At 40.4% G+C, this 20,737-nt stretch overlaps 1 protein-coding gene and 1 non-coding gene across 3 annotated transcripts in view; one reads left to right on the top strand and one right to left on the bottom strand.

Annotated features, from left to right (window-relative positions):
- The first annotated feature begins 13,580 nt into the window (after positions 1-13,580).
- MGA (MAX dimerization protein MGA) overlaps positions 13,581-20,737 on the top strand; it is a 147,100-nt gene continuing 139,943 nt past the window's right edge. Inside the window, exon 1 of one of the 2 annotated variants that reach the window (XM_061157496.1) lies at positions 13,581-13,656. The gene's annotated coding sequence lies outside the window, so the exon portion shown is untranslated. Of the gene's footprint in view, positions 13,657-13,889; positions 13,949-20,737 lie in introns of those variants that run through there. The other variant, XM_061157497.1, reaches the window with a different exon arrangement.
- Positions 17,627-17,730, bottom strand: LOC133067521 (U6 spliceosomal RNA). Its single transcript, XR_009695310.1, has one exon. It is a non-coding gene; the product is annotated as a U6 spliceosomal RNA (small nuclear RNA).

Below are 20,737 nucleotides of genomic sequence, written 5' to 3'. Positions count from 1 at the left end.
GGAACTTTGTTGCATGAATTCTTTTCTCCTTCATAGTTTAAATTGATTCCTTTTTCCTGGCTCCTGTTTCTCATTCTCAAACACACTCAGGTCTCTCCTATTTTGAAAAAGGCCTCTGTATGACCCCCATGTCTTTGAGTTACTGTCCCGTTTTCCTTCTCCTTTCACTGCCAAATACTCTGTGCCTCCATGTCTTCATGACTCACTTTCTCATTATTCCTCTGCCATCTGGCTCTCTCTGCCACCCCCCACTCTCACATGGCTGTGTCTGTGGTCACCCATCTCCAATTCAAAGGACTTTTCTTGATTTCTGTCCTCTTTAGCCACTTTGCAATGGTCAGTATTGCTGGCTGTCATCTACTCTGTGAAATCCTCACCTCTCTCACACTCTCCTCTGACTGCAAGTCTGTTGTGCTGCTGCTTCTCCTTCCCTGTGTCTTCTTTGTTCAGTAAATATGCTTACAGGTTCCATTTTTTTCTTTCTGCTCTTTGGTTGTGGACATGGAGGGGGTTCACCATGCAACCTATTGATCTCTCTATTCTTACTCTGTGATCTCTTGCAGGTCTCGTGCCTTACCATCATTCCTTTAAGTATGGCACCTGCCCCATTCTTTGTACTCACCTCTTTAGCCTCATGCATGCATCATGCTTGCTCTCATTCTCTCTTTTGACCACCCTGGCTTTCTTTTGGGTTCTTGAAGGTGCTGGGCCTTTTCTGACATAGGATTTTTGTTATTGGTGTTGTTTAATTTGCATTCATTTCCGACTTTCTTTTTTTTTTTTTAACCCTTATTATTATTGTAATTTTTTTTTCTATTTTGAAAATTGACATATAATTCACATACCACAACATTTTATCCTCTTAAAGGATATGATTCAGTAGGCTTTAGTATATTTATGAAGTTGTGCAACAGTTACCACTGTTTTATTCCAGAACATTTTCATCACCTCAAAAAGAAACCCTATACCCATTAACAGGCCCTCTCTTTCTCCCTTGTCTCCATCAGCCCCTGGCAACCACTAATCTACTTTCTGTCTCTGTGTTGTGGGTTTTTGTGCATGCTGGTCCTTTTGCCTAGAACCTCTCCTCTACTTCATCCCCTAGTCAGCTTCAGTTTTTCCTCAGTGATCAGTGCCAGTGTCCTTGAGCTGATCAATTCCTCCTACATGCTTTCACAGGAATATGTACCTCTTTTGCAGAATTTATTATAAATTGCAGTTTTATATTTATTTATGGAATTCTTTGATTTATATTTTCACCTCAAAAAATGTCTGAAGGCTATATATGTATATATGTGTGTGTGTGTGTGTGTACATGGAGTCATTTATAAATGCACAAAATTATACATTTCCATTAACACCAGATTCACTTGAATGTAGTAGTATGACACCCAACTAAGACAAAAATGCATATTTTTCTCCCCACATCAGTTCCTCCTTCATACTTCCCCATTTGATGATGCTTCCTTGTTCTCTCTAGCACACAGGTTTGGTTTCTTGAAAAACTTTGATTCCTTTCTCTCTTGTCTTCAACATCCAGTCCTCTTCAAATCCTTAGGTCGAGTGGATTCCTTTGCAAGTCCTTGCATGCCAGCCTTTGGTAGTGTCCTTAAGGCTCAGTGAACATTGCCTGATAATGAATAACTTCTGGAGCTATCTGCAATAAAGGAAATGGTTGTGGCCATGATGTTGGGTGAGTCTTAGAGATTGCCAAAGGGTCGAAAGAGAGAGAGGTGAAAGCAGACAGCAGAGGGTGGCATTGGATGGAGACTATCCTATACTACAGAGAGCTGGAGAAAAGCAGTAAAGTAGGGTGTTTGGGGGGAGGCAGCGGGAGGGGTGGAAAAAAAAAAAAAGCAGTAAAGTAATGAGAGAAGCAAAAGGAGAACCTGGCTAGTGTACCACAATCCAATCACCATTTTTGAATATCTGTTACCTGCTTGGTACTTGGATTATGGTGATACAAAGATGAATCAGAAGTTGTCTCTTTCCTAAAGGAAGCCAGGGTCTGGTGAAGGAAACATTTATGTAAACAAAAATTTACAATAGAATGTGGTAAGTTTCATAATAAGACTATTCACAAAGTATTCTGTCAGCAAGAGGAGGTGGTGACTAAGACTGTAGCAGCACAGGGGTGGGTAAAAGTGGGTGGGCATCACAAGATGACTGGGACTTTAGCAGCCTGTAATCAGAAAGAGTGATATTCCAGGAAGACAGAACAACTTTAACAGGCCTGGGCCCATGTAGAACTGCAAATCATTTTGTTTAGCTTTAGTGGAAGGGGTAGGAGGGAGTATCCTGGGAATTCAGCCTGGGGCTCCTCCTGTGTTAGGAATATCACAGGAAGCCAAGAATTTATTGTCTAGTTAATAGAGAGTCTTCAAAGTTTTTTTTTTTTAATTTGGCCATACCCTGAGAGGCTTGCAGGATCTTAGTTCTCTGACCAGGCATCGAACCTGCACCCTTAGCAGTGAAAACACAGAGTCCTAACCTCCTAACCACTAGTTCAGTTCAGTTCAGTTGCTCAGTTGTGTCCAGCACTTTGTGACCGCATGGACTGCAGCACACCAGGCTTCCCTGTCCAAGACCAACTCCTGGAGCTTGCTCAAACTCATGTTCATTGAGTCGGTGATGCCATCCAACCATCTCATCCTCTGTTGTCCCCTTCTCCCACCTTCGATCTTTCCCAGCATCAGGGTCTTTTCCAATGAGTCAGTTCTTTGCATCAGGTGGCCAAAGGATTGGAGTTTCAGCTTCAACATCAGTCCTTCCAATGAATATTCAGGACTGATTTCTTTTAGGATGGACTGGTTGGATCTTTTGTAGTCCAAGGGACTCTCAAGAGTCTTCTCCAACACATAGAGAGGCACAGACATAGAAAACATGTATGGATACCACAGGTGGAAAGGGGGAGTGGAATGAATTGGGAGATAAGATTGACATATATGTATGCCTATGTATAAAACAGACAAGAAGTGAAATTGCTCAGTCGTGTCCGACTCTTTACAACCCCATGGACTGTAACCTACCAGGCTCCTCTGTCCATGGGATATTCCAGGCAAGAGTACTGAAGTGGGTTGCCATTTCCTTCTCCAGGGGATCTTCCCAACCCAGGGGTCGAACCCAGGTCTCCTGCATTGCAGGCAGACGCTTTACTGTCTGAGCCATCACACCACAGTTGAAAAGCATCAATTCTTTGGTGCTCAGCTTTCTTTATAGTCCAACTCTCACATACATGCATACCTACTGGAAAAACCATAGCTTTGACAAGATGGACCTTTGTTGGCAATGTAATGTCTCTGCTTTTTAATATGCTGTCTAGGTGGGTCATAACTTTTCTTCCTAGGAGCAAGCGTCTTTTTATTTCATGGCTGCAGTCACCATCTGCAGAGATTTTGGAGCCCCCCAAAATAAAGTCTGTCACTATTTCCATTGTTTCCTCATCTATTTGCCATGAAGTAATTGGAACTGTGGTGTTGGAGAAGCCTCTTGAGAGTCCCTTGGACTGCAAGGAGACCCAACCAGTCCATCCTAAAGGAGATCAGTCCTAGGTGTTCATTGGAAGGACTGATGCTGAAGCTGAAACTCCAATACTTTGGCCACCTCATGTGAAGAGTTGACTCGTTGGAAGAGACCCTGATGCTGGGAGGGATTGGGGGCAGGAGGAGAAGGGGACAACAGAGGATGAGATGGCTGGATGGCATCACCGACTCGATGGGCATGAGTTTGAGTCAACTTCGGGAGTTGGTGATGGAGAGGGAGGCCTGGCGTGCTGCGATTCACGGGGTCGCAAAGAGTCGGACACGACTGAGCGGCTGAAATGAACTGAACTGAACTGAACTAATGGGACCAAATGCCATGATCTTAGTTTTCTGAATGTTGACTTTTAAGCCAGCTTTTCACTCTCCTCTTTCACTTTTATCAAGAGGCTCTTTAGTTCTTCTTCACTTTCTGCCATAAGGATGGTGTTATCTGCATATCTGAGGTTTTTGATATTTCTCCCGGCAATCTTGATTCCAGCTTGTGCTTCTTCCAGCCCAGCATTTCTCATGATGTACTCTGCATATAAGTTAAATAAGCAGGGTGACAAAATACAGCCTTGACCTACCCCTTTCCCAATTTGGAACCAGTCTGTTGTTCCATGTCCAGTTCTGTCGCTTCTTGACCTGCATACAGATTTCTCAGGAGGCAGGTCAGGTGGTCTGGTATTCCCATCTCTTGAAGAATTTTCCACAGTTTGTTGTGATCCATACAGTCAAAGGCTTTGGCATAGTCAATAAAGCAGAAGTAGACCACCCCAAAGTTTTTTTTTAATTAACTTCATTAGGTATAATTTACTTATATTCTAATATATAGATTTTAAGTCTATGGTTCTAAGTTTTGATAAAAGTATACATCCTTATAACTACTGCTCAAATCAAGATATAAAACACTTCTTTTTAAAAAATTGTCCAATAATGTTATTTATTTATTTATATATAGTTGATTTACAATATTAGTTTCAGGTATACAGCATAATGATTCAGTATTTTTACAGATAATACTCCATTAAAAGTTATTATAAGATAATGACTGCAATTCCCTGTGCTACATAACAGACATATCTTATTATCTATTTTATACACAATAGTTTGTATCTCTTAATCCCATTCCCTTATTTTACCCCTCACCTCTTCCCTCTTCCCACTGGTAAGCACTAGTTTGTTCTCTATACCTGTGAGTGTGTTTCTGTCTTGCTATATACATTCATTTATTTAAAAAATTTCATATATGAGTGATGTCATACAGTATTTCTTTCCCTTACTTCACTAAATTTAATGCTCTCTAGGTCCATACAAGTTGTTGTAAATGGCAGAATTTCATTCTTTCTATGGCTGAGTAATATTCCATTATATATCTTCTTTATCCATTCATATCACATCTTCTTTATCCATTCATCTGTTGATGGACACTTGAGTTGCTTCCATATCTTGGCTTTTGTAAATAATGCTTCTGTGAACTTTGGGGTGCACATATCTTTAAAAATTAAAAAAATTTTAATTTATTATTTATTTTGGCTGCACTGAATCTTCATTGCTGCATGTGGGCTTTTTTCTAGTTGCAGTGAGCAGGGTCTACTCTTCATTGCATTGCAGTGGCTTCTCTTGTTGTCCAACACAGGCAGGGATCTTTTTGAATTAGTGTTTTTGTTTTTTCTAGAAATGGAATTGCTGGGTCATAAGGTTTACTTTTACTTTTTAAAGGAATTTCCATACTACTTTCCAGAGTGGCTGCCCTAATATACATTCATACCAATAGTGTACAAGGATTCCTTTTTCTCCATATCCTCTCCAATATTATTTGTAGACTTTTTGATGAGAATCATATTGACAGTGTGAGGTGATATCTCATTGTGGTTTTGCTTTGTATTTCTCTGGTGATTAGCAATGTTGAGTATCTTTTCATATGCCTGTTAGCCATCTGCAGGTCTTCTTTGGAAAAATGTCTATTCAGATCTTTTGCCTTTTTTTTTTTTTTTTTTTGGCTTCTCCACACGGCTTGTGGGATCTTAGTTCCCTGATAAAGGATCGAACCTGGGCCCCCTGCAGTGGGAGTCTTAACTACTGGACCATTAGAAAATTCCCTCTTCTGACCATTTTTGATAGGATTGTTTGGTTTTTTGACATTGACTTGTATGAGCTGTTTATATACTTGAATATTGCCACTTGTGGGGCATATCATTTGCAAATATTTTCACTCATTCTGTAGTGCCTTTTCATTCTGTTGATGGTTCCCTTTGCTCTGCAAAAGTTTTTTTTTTTTTTCAAAGGATTTTAAGTTGAATTATGTCCCATTTGTTAAGATATAGAACATTTTTTTTCACCCACCAAGAAACTCCTCTTGTGCCCTTTGCAATTTATCCCCTCTTTTCCCCAAGGCAACGACTGATAAGATTTTTATTACCACGTTTTGGTTATTTATTGATATGTAAACCCACCCCAAACCTAGTGACTTAAAACAACAAAAATCATTTATTTGTTCATGACACTGCAGTTGGTCAGGGTTTAGTGGAATCATTTTGTCTTTGTTCTCTGTGGCATCAGCTGAGATACCTTGACTGAAACTGGAGAATCCACTTCCAAGATGACTTGCTCACATGGCTGGCAAGTTGGGATTGGCTCTTGGCTGGGATCTCAGCTAGGACTTCCAGTTATGGATCTTGTTTATCTTCCACGTGGTTGTTTGGGCTTCCTCACATCATGGGTTCCAAAAGGAGGAAGTAAAAGCTGCCAGTCCTTTTAAAGACTAGACTCTAAATTGGCACAGTATCACTTCTGGTATATCGCGTAAGTCAAAGCAATCACAGGCCAGCACACGGGCACACAGGCTCAGCTGCATCAAGGCATGTGGAATCTTCCTGGATCAGGGATTGCATCTGTTTACCCTGAATTAGCAAGTAGATTCTTATCCACTGTACCACCAGCGAAGTCCCCTTTTTATTGTTGAGTAATAGTCCAATGATAATCAATATGTTTATCCACTTATTTGTTGATGGACAATTGGGTTGTTTCTAGTTTTTGATGATTATGAATAAAGCTGTTATAAAAATTCTTATACAGCAGTTTTTGTAGCTATATGTTTTCATTTCTCTTGAGTAAATACCTAGAAATTTGAATTTCTGGGTCATGGGATAGGTATATGTTATAATTTATAAGAAATTGTCAAACAACTTCCAAAGGACTGTACCATTTTACACTTCCAGTAGCAACGTACAGGAGTTCTAGAGTTCTAGTTGTCTCAGATCTAGCCAACAGTTGTTATTGTCAGTGTTTCAGATTTTAAATATTCTGGAAGGCATGAAGTGTTATCTCATTGTAGTTTTAATTTGTATTTCTCTAATAATTATTATGTAACTTTTCATATGCTTATTACCATTTTGTAGGATGTTTTTCTTTTTTCTTTAGCATGTTCTCTTTAAAAACTTTTTATTTATTTGGGTGCGCTGGGTCTTGCTTGTGGAATGTGGGATCTAGTTCTCTGACCCAGGATCAAACTCAGGCCCTCTAAATTGGGAGCCTTACCACTGGACCACCAGGGAAGTCCCAGTAGATGTTCTTTTTTCATTTACTATAGCTGTGTTGGGTCCTTGTTGCAGTGCATGAACTTTCTCTAGTTGCGGTGAGTGAGGGCTACTCTAGTTGCAGTGCATGGGCTTCTCACTGCAGTGGCTTCTCTTGTGGAGCACAGCTCTAGGGTATGTGGGTTCAGTAGTAGCAATGAGCAGACTCTAGAGTGTGGGATCATAGTTGTAGTGTATGGGCTTAGTTGACCTGTGGCACGTGGGATGTTAGTACCTGGACCAGGGATCAAATCTGTGTCCCCTGCATTGGCAGGTGGATCTTAACCACTTGACCACCAGGGAAGTCCCCCAGTAGATGTTTTTGTTAAGTGTCAGTTTAAGTCTGTTGTCCATTTAAAAAATATTAGGTTGCTGTCTTGTTATTTTTTAATTATAGGTGTTCTTTATATAGTCCAGATATTTGTACTTTGTCAGATACAAATTTAATTATCATATGTTAATAGGTTGGAAGATATTATTATTAAAATACTAATCATTCACAAATTGACCTACAGAGTTAATGTAATTCCAATTAAAACACAAGCAGGTTTTTAATAGAAACTGAAGAGCTCATTCTAAAATTTATATAAAAATACAAAAGACAGAATATGGAGAAGGAAATGGCAACTGGCTCCAGTACTCTTGCCTGGAAAAATCCCATGGATGGAGGAGCGTTGTAGCCTACAGTCCATGGGGTCACAAAGAGTTGGACACGACTGAGAGACTTCACTTTCACTATAAAATATAAGCGTATCTGGGATGTTCATTTTACAACCACATTTAGTGTTGGTGTTTTGTATTTAAAATTGTGTTGGTACTGCATGATTATTAATGTGGCAATATTTAACTTTTAAAGTGTTGGTAGTCTTTAAATTGGCATTTCTGGCATCAAAATGCAAAAACCATGCTGATTTCTGTTTGATAAAAATTATGTCAAGTTATCCTACCAATTAAAAAGACAAAACTGCTCTTTTTCAGTGAAAAAAAAAAAGAACAGTCAAAACAATTTTGAAAAAGATAAAATTGAAGGACTTGCACTACCTGACCTCAAGACTTACTACAGATTTACAGAAATCAAGGCAACATGGCATTAGTACATGGACAAATAAATAGGTCAATTTAACAGGATACAGCCTAGATATAGGCCCAAACATATGCAAAAAATTGATTTTTGAAAAAGATGTTATAGTAGGCAGTCTCTACGATGGCCCACATTGATTCCTATCTCCTGGTATTCACACCATTATGTACTCTCTTCTGTATGTATCTGGACTGATAGAAATGATAGGATGTGGTTTAGTCCCTAAGTTGTGTCCGACTCTTGTGATCCCATGGACTGTAGCCTGCTAGGCTCCTCTGTCCATGGGATTTTCCAGGCAAGAATACTGGAGTGGTTTACCATTTCCTTCTCCAGGGGATGTTCCCAACCCAGGGATCAAACCTGGCTCTCCTGTACTGCAGGCAGATTGTTTATCAACTGAGCTACCAGGGAAGTTATTTCTGGGGTGAGGCTTAACAAATGCTATGACTTACATTGTGGGGGCACTCTTTCTTTCTTGGATGGCTCGCTATTGGTAAAGAACTAGTAGCCCTGTTGTAAAGCAGCCCTGTGGAAAGGCCCATATGTCAAGGGACAAAGGTCTGCCAAGAACCATATGAGTGATCTTGGAAGCGGGCTCCCCTCCTCTCAAATCAAGCCTTTGGATGAGACCAAAGCCCTGGCCAACAGTTTGACTGCAACCTCATGAGAAACCTTATTCCAGGGCACCAATATAAAATATGCCCAAGTTCCTTAACTACAGAAACTATGAGGTAAAAAATATTGCTATTTATTTTTTAAAATATTGCTATTTAAAGCTGCTGCAGACCAAAAGAAGAAAAAAGAAAAATCAAAAAAAGGAATTTCCTAGTGGTCCAGTGTTAGGACTTTGAGCTTCCAGTGCCACAGGGGCACAGGTTTGATCCCTGGTCAGGGAACTAAGATCCTACAAGCCAAGCAGCCAAAAAAAAAAAAAGCTTCTAAGTTGCTAAACTTTGGAATAACTTGTTAAACAGTCATAGATAACTAATGAAGGTGCCAAAGTAGTTTGAAGAAGGAAAAATAGTCTTTAACAAATAGTGCTGAATAATTTAATATCCTTATGGAAAAAAGTGAACCTCAACCCCTACCTCACACCATACACTAGTATTAATTTGAGCTAGATATTGGACTAAAAGCTAAATCTATTAAACTTCTTCCCCAAAACACAGAAGACAATCTTTATAAACTGAGGTGGACAGAGATAATTTGGACAAGATACAATAGTGGCAACCATAAAAAAATGTTTGCAAAGTTGGACTTTCTCAATGGTTTTAAAATGGAGGCATTATATGATGAGATCTGTATTTCAGAAAAGTAAGAGGAACCAGAGAGCAGTGTGTCTGTTTTTCTCTCTCTTTCTCACACACACACTCAATACTAGTAACCATCAGAAGTGGCCAAGTTCAGTGAAGTTGAATTGATAAATAAGTATCAGAAATGTTTGTCTTAACTTACATATTCTTTCATTCTTTCACTCAATTAACAGGTATCTGTTATCTTTTAAAAACTGTAGTAAATATATATATACATATATATATATATATATAACATAACATTTACAATCATAACCATTTTTAAGTGTGCCATTCAGTAGTGGTGAGTACATTCATATTGATGTGCAAGCTCCAGAACTCTTTTTATCTTTCAAAACTGAAACACTATACCCTTTAAACAGCAATTTTCCATCTTTCCTTCCCTCCAACCCCTGGCAATTGCCATTCTATTTTCTGTCTCTATGAATTTAAGTACTCTAGATACCTCATATAAGTACAAAGTATTCGTCTTTTTGTGACTGGTTTTTTTTCATGTAGCATAATATCCTCAATATTCATCCATGCTGTAGCATGTTTCAGATTTTCCATCCTTTTTAAATGCTGAATAATATTCCACTGTATGTATATATTGTATTTTGCTTATCCATTCCTCTGTCCACAAGCACTTGTGTTGTTTCCTTAACAAAATGGATTTTGGTCACTAATAATTTCCTCCATTTCTGTATAATTCACTGTGGCTATGTTACAAGCAATAACTAATGTTCCCAGTTACTTTGTCAACAAAGGTCCATCTAGTCAAGGCTGTGGTTTTTCCAGTAGTCATGTACGGATGTGAGAGTTGGACTATAAAGAAAGCTGAGCACTGAAGAATTGATACTTTTGAACTGTGGTGTTGGAGAAGACTCTTCAGAGTCCCTTGGACTGCAAGGAGATCCAACTACTCCATCCTAAAGGAGATCAGTCCTGGGTGTTCATTGGAAGGACTGATATTGAAGCTGAAATTCCAATCCTTTGGCCACCTGATTTGAAAAACTGACTCATTTGAAAAGACCCTGATGCTGGGAAAGATTGAGGGCAGGAGGAAAAGGGGCTGACAGAGGATGAGATGGTTGGATGGCCTCACTGATTCAGTGGACATGAGTTTGGGAAAACTCCAGGAGTTGGTGATGGACAGGGAGGCCTGGTGTGCTGTGATTCATGGGGTCGCAAAGAGTTGATCACGACTGAGCAACTGAACTGAACTGAATGTTCCCAAATCTCAGTGTCTGAAATCTACCTAAGTTATCTTTTGCTCATGCTACATATTCACTGCCAGTTGGTTAGGTGTGTCTGCTCTATGCAATCCATATTATGGGACCAAGGCTGACAGAGTAACCACCAGTTGGAACACTGTTAGCAGCTGTAGCAAAACGAAAGAGAAAATGGCTGAATTCCGTGCTGGCCTTTAAAGCTTCTTCCCAGAAGTGATATATGTCACTTTCACTCATATTTCATTACCAAAGCAAGTCATGTAGTCATTCCTAACTTTATAGGAGCAAGGAAAAGCAATTATATCATGTTCCTGGAAGTTGGTAGAACCAGAAATATTTGAGGATAGCATAACAGTGAACAACTACTTCCAAGATCACCATTAATACTCTTCAACACTCAGTAAAGTATCTGTCCAAAACTTCAATAAACAGATACATTAAAAAATTATTTCACTCAAACTTACTAAGAGCATTCATTGTGTAGGACATTATAAACCTTTTACTAGTGTATTGTAAAACAATATAGATGACAAGTTTTGTATTCTAAAATCAACTTAACACACTATTATCATTATAATGAAATAATTCATATACTTGTATTTGTAGGGTCTCACAGAGATAAGGTTTGAACTAATGCTGTAATAGTGGGAGAAGTTGAAAGTAGGGATTTACCTTAAAAAAAAAGTTTCAGTGTTTGAAGCAACAGAACTTTGTGACTAATTGAAACTGACAAATAGATGAAAAAGACCAGTTAAGGGTAGGAAGGTTTCCTAGACTGGGAGGCTTATTGAAATGGTGGTGTCTTTGCCCTTTTAAGGGAATGCAGTAGTAGCAGGTGTGTGATGCAGAGACAATGAGTTTGATTTTTGGAACACTGAATTTCAGATGTCTACAGGAAGCTCTGCCCTTGCTAACCGTCCCTTGCTAGGAATGGATAAGGGCAGGAGAGGAGAATGAACTGCTGGAAGGAGACTGGGAAAGGAGAGTTTAAAACATTGTGTTATATAAGTGAAGGAAGAGTGAGTTTTGAGGATGTGTTTACTCTGAGGTATTTAAATGTAAGCAATTTTTAACCTTCATCAAGTGCAGGCACAAGTGCCCCCTATACCCTCTAGCCATCTCTATATTATTAATATCATTATTTTACTTCAATAATGTCTACAGTTCAGCATCTTAAATGACAGATTAAGAGGAAAAAAAAACCCCTTGAAATGAAGGTAGGAGATAATGTAACACTTTGTACCAACAGATGGGCACCAGCCACCAAAGAATCTAAAAAAGATCTGCAGTGTAAGAATCTGTTGGTGTGCCTCTAGCACTGTCTAGGGGAGAAACGGAATAGTGGTGGAAAAAGGATTCAAGAATATTCTGTATTGGACACAGGATGGTGGTTAAAACACAGCCTTTATCACTAACATATATTCACAGCTATACAGTGCCTCCTATTCACCAGGGACTGTGACAGGTGTTCAAAATATTTTTATTTTGGAATCATCATGAGAATCCAAAGGCTAAGTTTATTGGCCCCAAATCGAAGTTAAAGGAACTGAGGATTAAAATGTTAAAAAAAAATCTGTTCAAGGTCAAAGTACAGAAAGTGGAGAATTGCAAGTTCACTCAGATGGGTCTGATTTCAAGGCCAGGGCTCTTTCCACTATAGTCAATGACCTCAACATAGTTGTGCGTCACAACTGCCCGGATAAAACGTGGAAATACATTTTTTAGTTTCCCACTCAAGACTGTCTCAGAAGGTGCTAATATTATATAGTACTTTTCTCTCAGGGTTGTTGCTCACATTAAAGTATTTTGATTAACTGTTTGATTAACATCAAGCTTAACATTGATAGGCTATTAATTTAATGGTTTTAGTACATGTGATTGTTTAATTTCCTTTCTTTTGATTTCCTCGTCAGAACATAATCTTCTGATAAGTAATTAGGCTTATCAAGTAAGTGCCTTGAAACCAGAAAAAGCTGTGCAAAACAATGTATTTTGGCTTGATAACCGCATTATAAATTAACACACTTAATTTCTAGCTTATAAATCATCATTCTTGAGTCTGAGCAGTGCAAATTCCTCCAGTTTAATCATCCCTTTGTTAACTTGAAAAAACAAAGTTTTGAAATCAGCAAAGCTGAAGAATGGAGTTAGGGCAGAACAGATACGAATTGTTTTAATTGGGAGTAGAATACCAGTTTGTTGTTGTTGTTGTATTTGTTCTGGAGGTCAGTTTCGTGAATACAGTACAAAATTAACTCATTCAAATGCAAGACCACCTTTTCTCATCTTAGTAGATGGTCTGTTTTTTTGGCTTCAATACATCATAGCTAGATTAGGTTGAAACAGAAACTGTAGTAGGGCTACATCTCTGGCTCCTTTAAAATTCCTCCTGCTCCTCTCACCTCCACCTTCCCCAACAATAGTAGTATGTTTATCAAGAAAGGTCTGGTCTTATGTCCCCAAAGACATTCTGAAGCATTGTTTCTACTTGCTAGAGGGGTTTACAGTAAGTTGTACCTAAATTAGCATTCTTCCCCTCCTACTACCACGAACTTCAGATAGTTTGCTTGTAGGCAAATAATTTTTTCTTTTCAATATTCAAAAAGGCACTCAGCAGGAACTTACCGAATGCATTCTCCCTGAAGAAAAGTTAAGCGGTTTCCCTAAAACCACAAAGATCAAACGAGTGGGGGAAGGGAGACTGAAAGTGCTTGTTACACCCAGTCTCGTTCCCATAATTACCCAAACTGCCTGCATCCCCGCCGTAGGACAGGGCTTTCTACGGGACAAGAAAGGAAAACCAGGGAGGTGAGAGCCAGGAAATCGGGAGAGGTGCCTTTCCCGGCATGCTCTGCAGCACACCGAGGGGCGCCAGACATATCCCGGCGTGCATCGGGGAGCGCCCAAGGGCGATGGTTCCCGGCTCCTGGAGCGGCACGCGAAGTTAAAGCGGTAGGTGTGACCTTACTTAGTTTTGAGACCCTGCTTTCTCGTTTCCCCTTTAGGAATGTGATCTCATAACGGCTAAAAAGGAGGTCTTCTAACTACCCTCCCTTTCCGCGTGCGAACGACTTTCGGCGCCGCTTCGAGCACGGTGCCAGGTGATTAGCGGTTAGGGGCGGGCCTGAGCTGATCACGTGATCAAACCTGGCCGCCAATGACTAGCCGGGTGTTCCAGCAGCGCGAGGATTCCGGGACCCGTGAGCGGAGCGGCGCGTGGGCCCGCTGCGGTCGGCTCTGGCAGGTACGCGCAGGCGCCCTGGTTGCCACGCGCCCCGTCTGTCCCCACGCGCCCAGCGGCGATTACTTGGCGCGAGGTGTTAAGAGTCTGTCTGGTTTTTTTTGAGGGGGGGCGCAAGGAAAGGGTAGGGGGCAATGGCGTCACGTGGACGCTACAGCCAATCGCACTCGGAGGCGCACCCACAGCTTTCCCCGGCGCCCCGGGGTGCGACGTGTTCAGTGAGGTTCGTCTCTCCCCTGCCGCTCCCAGCACTCTTTCGAAGCGCATGTGCGGCCTGTAAAGTCTGGCCGCGGGTTTTCGTGGCGTCCTGCTCCGCTGTGAGCACGGACGACAAGTTCTAGGCAAAATGGCTGCTGGAAAGAGTCTCCTAGTAGGGGGAGCGCTGGGGCCGCGTGAAGGTCACATGACGAGGTTGGCAGCGCGTGCTCCTGGCGCGGGGACGGGGGAGGGTGGAAGGGGAGACGAGCGGCCAGTCATGTGCTCTCGATTGCGCCGTTCCTAGGTTTTCCAGCGCTTTTGCTCTGGCCCGACTGGCTGCTTTTACTCCTCCCACCTCGAAGCGTGGCAAGCGTCGGGGAGAAGCTGTGTGGTGTGGTGGCCCGAGCACGATTCTGGGAATGAGGACGCTTAGGGTGTAGGCCTTTGGCTGCTTTTGCAATTAGCTAGTCATGTTCCACTCCTGGGGCTTTTCCGGGTGGCTCAGCGGTGAAGAATCCGCCTGCCAATGCAGGCGACGCGGGTTCGGTCCCTTGGTCCGGAAGATCCCGTAGAGGAGGAAATGGCAACCCACTCCAGTATTCTTGTCTGAAAAATTGCAGGGACAGAGGAGCCTGGCAGGCTGCAGCCCCCAGAGTCGACCTGGGCTGAGCACGCTTTTACGTTGCCAGTCCTGGCCTCTGTTTCCTCATCGTACAGCTCTGCATAGGAGGTTATTACTGTTATTTTAGAAGGTATACTCTACCTCATCCCAATGTCATGCTGATAGCAAAACCATTAAAAACAATTCACTGTGAGATAAGCCGGTCTCCCGGTAGGAGAAAACCCACAATAGTCCCCCTCCCTCCATCCTTTCAGTGATGTGGGAAACTTGGTGGAGGTAGCTTGTTATAATATTCTGGACACATCTGTCTATAGTTAGCAGTAGCATATATACTTTGTACCTGGCCACTATCTCATTTGAAAAGTATTTTGTCTTAGACGTCTAGTCCCTCTGTGTTTTCTTGGAAAGAAATCAAGTGGGAAGTAGTAGTGTCATAACTGTGGAGGTAGGGAAACGAAAGGAGTTAGAGGGCATGTGCTAGTGCCCCAAAACGCTGACTAGAAAGAAGTGATTTTCTCCACTTGGTGGGCCAGTCTTTATAAAAATTTTGAGGCTTCCTACCACCAGCCTTTGGTGTTTTTCATAGTTCTCTGCACCTAGTGTCAGTTCTGCGTTTTACCAAGGGTCAAAGTTTTAGTGAAGTGAAGCAGGCATACGTTATGTGTTTTTCATATCATTGCCTATGCTTTATGGTACATTTGGTGTATCTTGAAGAGTCTTTTGAATTTTGTGGGTGCACAATCTGGAAAACATTTATTGAACAATCATAATATTTATCACTTTTGAACAATTACACTAATAGTTAACATCTTTCTAGCCTAGTACTTTATATGTCTTAATTCACTTAGTTCTCATAACAAACCTGTGAGTTAAGTACTACTATCTCCATTTTACCAATGAGGGAAATAGCAACAGAGTAGTAACTGGCACAAGGTCATATGGCTGATAGTTTACAATTCCAACCAGAATTCTTTTCGAAAACTTGACAAAATGAGTCTAAATTTCATTTGGAAGAATGAGCTTATAAAGTCAAAAAATTTTTGAAAGAAGAAAATTAAGTGGGGACTTGTACTAGTGAATATACAAATAAAGCTATGGTAATCAAAACAATAAGTGGTAACTGGAATAGACAGCACTGGGTCAAAAAGACTAGTGTTATACAGGTGACATTTCATGTTAGTTGAGAAAGAATTTTGAATTTATGTTGAAACAATTGGCTAACCATTTAGAAAAAAAAATGGAATCCTACCTTAAAATGTAAATAAAATCTGGGAGTTCAGTTCAGTTGCTCAGTTGTGTCTGACTCTTTGAGACCCCATGGACTGCAGTACGTCAGGCTTCCCTGTCCATAACCAACTCCCAGAGCTTACTCAAACTCATGTCCCTTGAGTCGGTGATGCCATTCAACCATCTGCCATCCAAAATCTGGGGGAATTAAGTATAAAATATGAAGTCAAAATTCCTGCTTTAAGGAAGAGAGAAACAGATGATGAAGAAGAAGATGGTTAGTGAGACCCCAAATAACTTGCAGGAAAAGAACTGTTCAGTATTGGTTGGACTGCTGACATCAATTTTTAGCTGTTTTTCTTAAAGGTAACTGTGATACAAACCCCAGGACGCCCACCTACCCAGTCACCCAAAGAGCCAAAGAATAGTTCCCGTGACATTCCACCTTCCTCCATTTAGTCCCTCTTGGAAATCCACCACCAACCTTGGGCACTTCACCCCAACAAATTTGTAAGAGTTGTTAGGTTTTTGTGTAAGACTTGCTGTAGCGTGGATAACTGTGATTGCTGAGTTAGTCTGTGGCTGCAGGAGGTTGTCACAACCTTTTTTACTTTCTGTGCAACAAAGAAGCTTTGTAAATAAAGTCTTAACATTTAAAGAAAAATTACTGCTTTAGAAAAACGGGTAAGCAGTTTTCTAATCTTCACATAGGATGAGCTGTTCTAAGCATGATTGCAAAGGCAATTCTGATTGATAGAATTCTGATTGATAGAATTATTATGTAAAACAGCCTCTAGTTGGCAACAATACCATCAAGTTAAAAGACAACTTTACTCATTTAGTATTCATTTGACATATTTATTGAGTGTGTTTGATGTGCCAGGCAGTTTTCCAGGTGTAGGGGAACCAGTGATGACTAAAGTCAGGCAAAATGTGGGGAAAAAAATCTTTGCAGCAGATTGGACTCAGAAGGTTACTTTAGTATTTAACGGATTGTCAAAAGACCTGAATAGATAGATTGCATGCATAGAGAAATAAAAATAACCAATAAAGATAAAAATACAGTATTTTCTACTTATAAACAACACAAAACAACTTCCCGTGCAGCAGATTGGCATATATGTGATATAATGGTAGTATCTGGTATTGGCATAGGAGTGGGGAAATTGGCACACTCATACACTGTTGTTCATGGATATTTACTTTTGAACATCCTTTCTGGAGAATATTTTGGCCATACTTAATGAAAGCATGGGCATCCCAGGTGACTCAGTGGTAAAGAATCTCCCTGCAGTGCAGGAGACACAGGAGACTTGGGTTCGATCCCTGGGTTGGGAAGATCCCTTGGAGGAGGAAATGGTAACCCACTCCAGCATTCTTGCCATGGACAGAGGAGCCAGGTGGGCTACACTCCATGGGGTCGCCAGTCGCCAAGAATTGGTCATGACTGATCGACTAAGCACACATTGAAGCATTAATAACCTATCACTAAGCTGCTCCTCTTCTTTATTAAGGCCCTAACTGGTAAGTTTGCAAAGATATTTGTTTAAGAGTTGTCTTTTTTTAAAAAAATTAATTTTATTTTTAATTGAAGGATAAGTGCTTACAATATTGTGTTGGTTTCTGCCATGCATAAAAATACAGAACACTTCACGAATTTGCATGTCATCCTTATGTGGGGGCCATGCTGATCTCTGCATCTTTCCCGTTTTAGTATATGTGCTGCTGAAGTGAGCACAATAGTTGTCTTAAATAGTAGCAAAGAAAAACCCAAGAAAAATGTAAATTTTAAATAATGAGTGATTTGGCTACATAAATAAGATGCCCTCCTAGAGGGTAATGTCTTGTAACTAGTAGGCATGATAGAGATTTCTAGTAATGACTTGGAAAGCACATCGAAGCACATTACATATATTGTTAAGTGTAAAAAGCCAGTTTTAAAGTTATTTGTAGTGTGATCACATTTTTGTAGGAATATACCTCTGTGTTCATTTACGTAGAAATCTAAGATGGTTTATATCAAACATAAACTAATGGTGATTTTATTTGAATGATAGGATTTTTGGATGAATTTAATTAAAAAAAACTTGTTATTTTTTGGAACAGTTTTAGATTTATAGAAAAATTTCAAAGACAGTATAGAGAGTCTCTAAATACTGAATGCCCAGTTTTCCCTATTATTAATGTCTTATGTTTGTGTGGTGTATGTATTATAATTAATGAACCAAGATAACGCAATTATGAACTGCATAGTTTAATCAGTTTTTTTTTTTTTTTTTAGTTTTTATCTACTGTCTTTTTTCCTATTCCAGAATTTCATCTAGGATATCATAAATACCTTCAAAAATTTATTAATGGTTTGTTGGCTTCCCTGGTAGCTCAGAGGTAAAGAATCGACCTGCAGTGCAGGAGATGCAGGCGAGTTGGGATCATTTCTGGGTTGGGAAGATCCCCGGGAGTAGAAAATGGCAATCTACTCCAGTATTCTTGCTGGGAAAATCACATGGACAGAGGAGCCTAGCAGGCTATAGTCCATAGGGTCACAAAGAGTCAGGCACGACTGAGTGAGTGAACACACACACACACACATATGCTCATACAATGCTTTTTTGATGGGTGAAATTACAGGGAAGAAGGTGTGAGGGGGGGGAAAGGGAAAGGAAGGGATGTAGGGAAAAAGTGAAAACAAACATAAGGCATGTGTGACCCAGATGGCCATAGCTTTGTTCCAAACAAAGCTGGCTCCTTGTTCTTCCTAGTCATCTGCAGAGAGTTCATAGGAAATACTTGCCTCTCAGAACCTTCCATTACACAACCACAATACCTTTTAATCATGTCCTCTTAGGATCCTCTTGACTATGCTAGTTTCGTGACTTTTCTTGTTTTCATGACCTTGACAGTTTTGAAGAGCACTGGTCAGATGTTCCTCAATTGGGATTTGATGTTTTTTCCGTGATTAGAGTCAACATGACTTGTCACAATGTTGACCTTGATCACCTGCCTGTGAATTTGGTTTTTAAATATTTTTTTTATAGGTAAAGAAACCTGAATGATAAGGAATGAGCCATGCTAGCATGTGGAACTTTTCAAGCAGTGGGAGGGACTACTAGTGCAAAGATTCTGGGGCAAGAATCAGTTTGAGATTTTCAAGGAAGTGCAAGAAGGCTGGTGTGCTCGAGTTTGGAGATAGCTGCAGTATTAATTGGTGGCAATGGTGGGGAAGAGTTTGGTAGTAGGAAATGATATTGAGAAGTTGGTGGGTCTCAGATGGTATAGAGCCTTATAGACCAGCAGGGCTTTGGATTTTATTCTAAGTGTGGTGGGATTCATTGGACAAGTTTTATGAAGAAAAATGATAATATCTAATTTATGTTTTTACAAGATTGCTTTGACTACTGTAGAGGCAAGAGGGGCAGCAGGAGACCATTCAGGAATTCATTGGAATGGTATGATGAAGTATGGTGGCTTTGGGTCAGGGAGGCAGTGATGGAGGCAGTGTGAGGGGAGGTCAGATTCAGAGTCTATTTGGAAGGTGGAATCGATAGAATTTGCTGATAGATTAGTTGTGAGATGCGAGAGAGAGGGATCAGAGATGAATCCAAGGTTAGCTAGAGCAACTAGTGTCACATACAGAGATGGAAAACTGCAAGGAGTTATTAGTTTGGGGTTTAAACCGAACAGTGTATTTGGATATGTTGAATTTGAGATGCTCACTGGATATCCTTCCCGGTGGTTCAGACTGTAAAGAATCTGCCTGCAATGCAGGAGACCTGGGTTTGATCCCCCGGGAGAAAGGAATGGTTACCCACTCCACTGTTCTTCCCTGGAGAATCCTGTGGACAGAGGAGCCTGGTGGGCTGCAGTCCATGGGGTCGCAAAGAGTCGTGAGTGATTAACATACACGCGGTATATCCAGGAATAGGTAATTGATTGTTCAGTCTGGAGCCCAAAGTCAAAGTCATGGCTGTGAATATACATTTAGGATGTCATCAATACGTAGATGGTGTTTAAAAATCTGGGTCTGGTGAGGTCAGCCAGGGAAGTAGAGAAGAGGGCCAGTGACTGAGCCCTGAAGCTAAGCTGAAAGCATAGACAGAGAAATAAGTCACCCTTAGATTGTTTTGTATTTACTGTGTCTGTATGGTACAATATTACATAAAGCTTTTGAGATGATTGTAATGTAACTTAGGCTCTTCCTGATATATAAACTGATTCTTCGGGTTTTTGTCTCTGTCCTACTTAAAGATTACTATTTTCTCTCCTTTACCTGGGGGCATAAACTCCAAATTTCATAGTTGAGCATGCCAGACCTATCACTGTTGAACTCTGCCCTACCTTTCTATCCTCTCCTCTTTATCATTCCTGTCATGCCCAACATGTTCTGCTGTGTATAACCCTCTGTTTGCCTGGTATACTCTTTCTACTTCTCTTCCTGCTCTTTGCCTCAAACTCTTGCTCAGTCTTCTGTGTGTAGCTTACATTTGCTATGTAATTTCCCTAAATTTCCACAGATAAAAGTTTGCTCCTCAGTGCACAGTACTTCCTCAGCTCTGTTGTTGGTACTTTAATTTATAGCAGAATATAAAGTCTGTTAATATTGACTGGCTTTTTTTTCCCCCCCTTGGTGGGTAAATAGTGTTTATTTTTTTTTGAAAAAAATTTTTAAAAATTTTAATTGGAGACTAATTACGTTACAATATTGTGGTTTTTGCCATACATTCACATGAATCAGCCATGGGTGTACA

Source organism: Dama dama, chromosome 12 (genome assembly GCF_033118175.1).
Source record: "Dama dama isolate Ldn47 chromosome 12, ASM3311817v1, whole genome shotgun sequence".
NCBI classification, from domain to species: Eukaryota; Metazoa; Chordata; class Mammalia; order Artiodactyla; family Cervidae; genus Dama; species Dama dama.
This window is presented reverse-complemented; position numbering and strand designations above follow the sequence as displayed.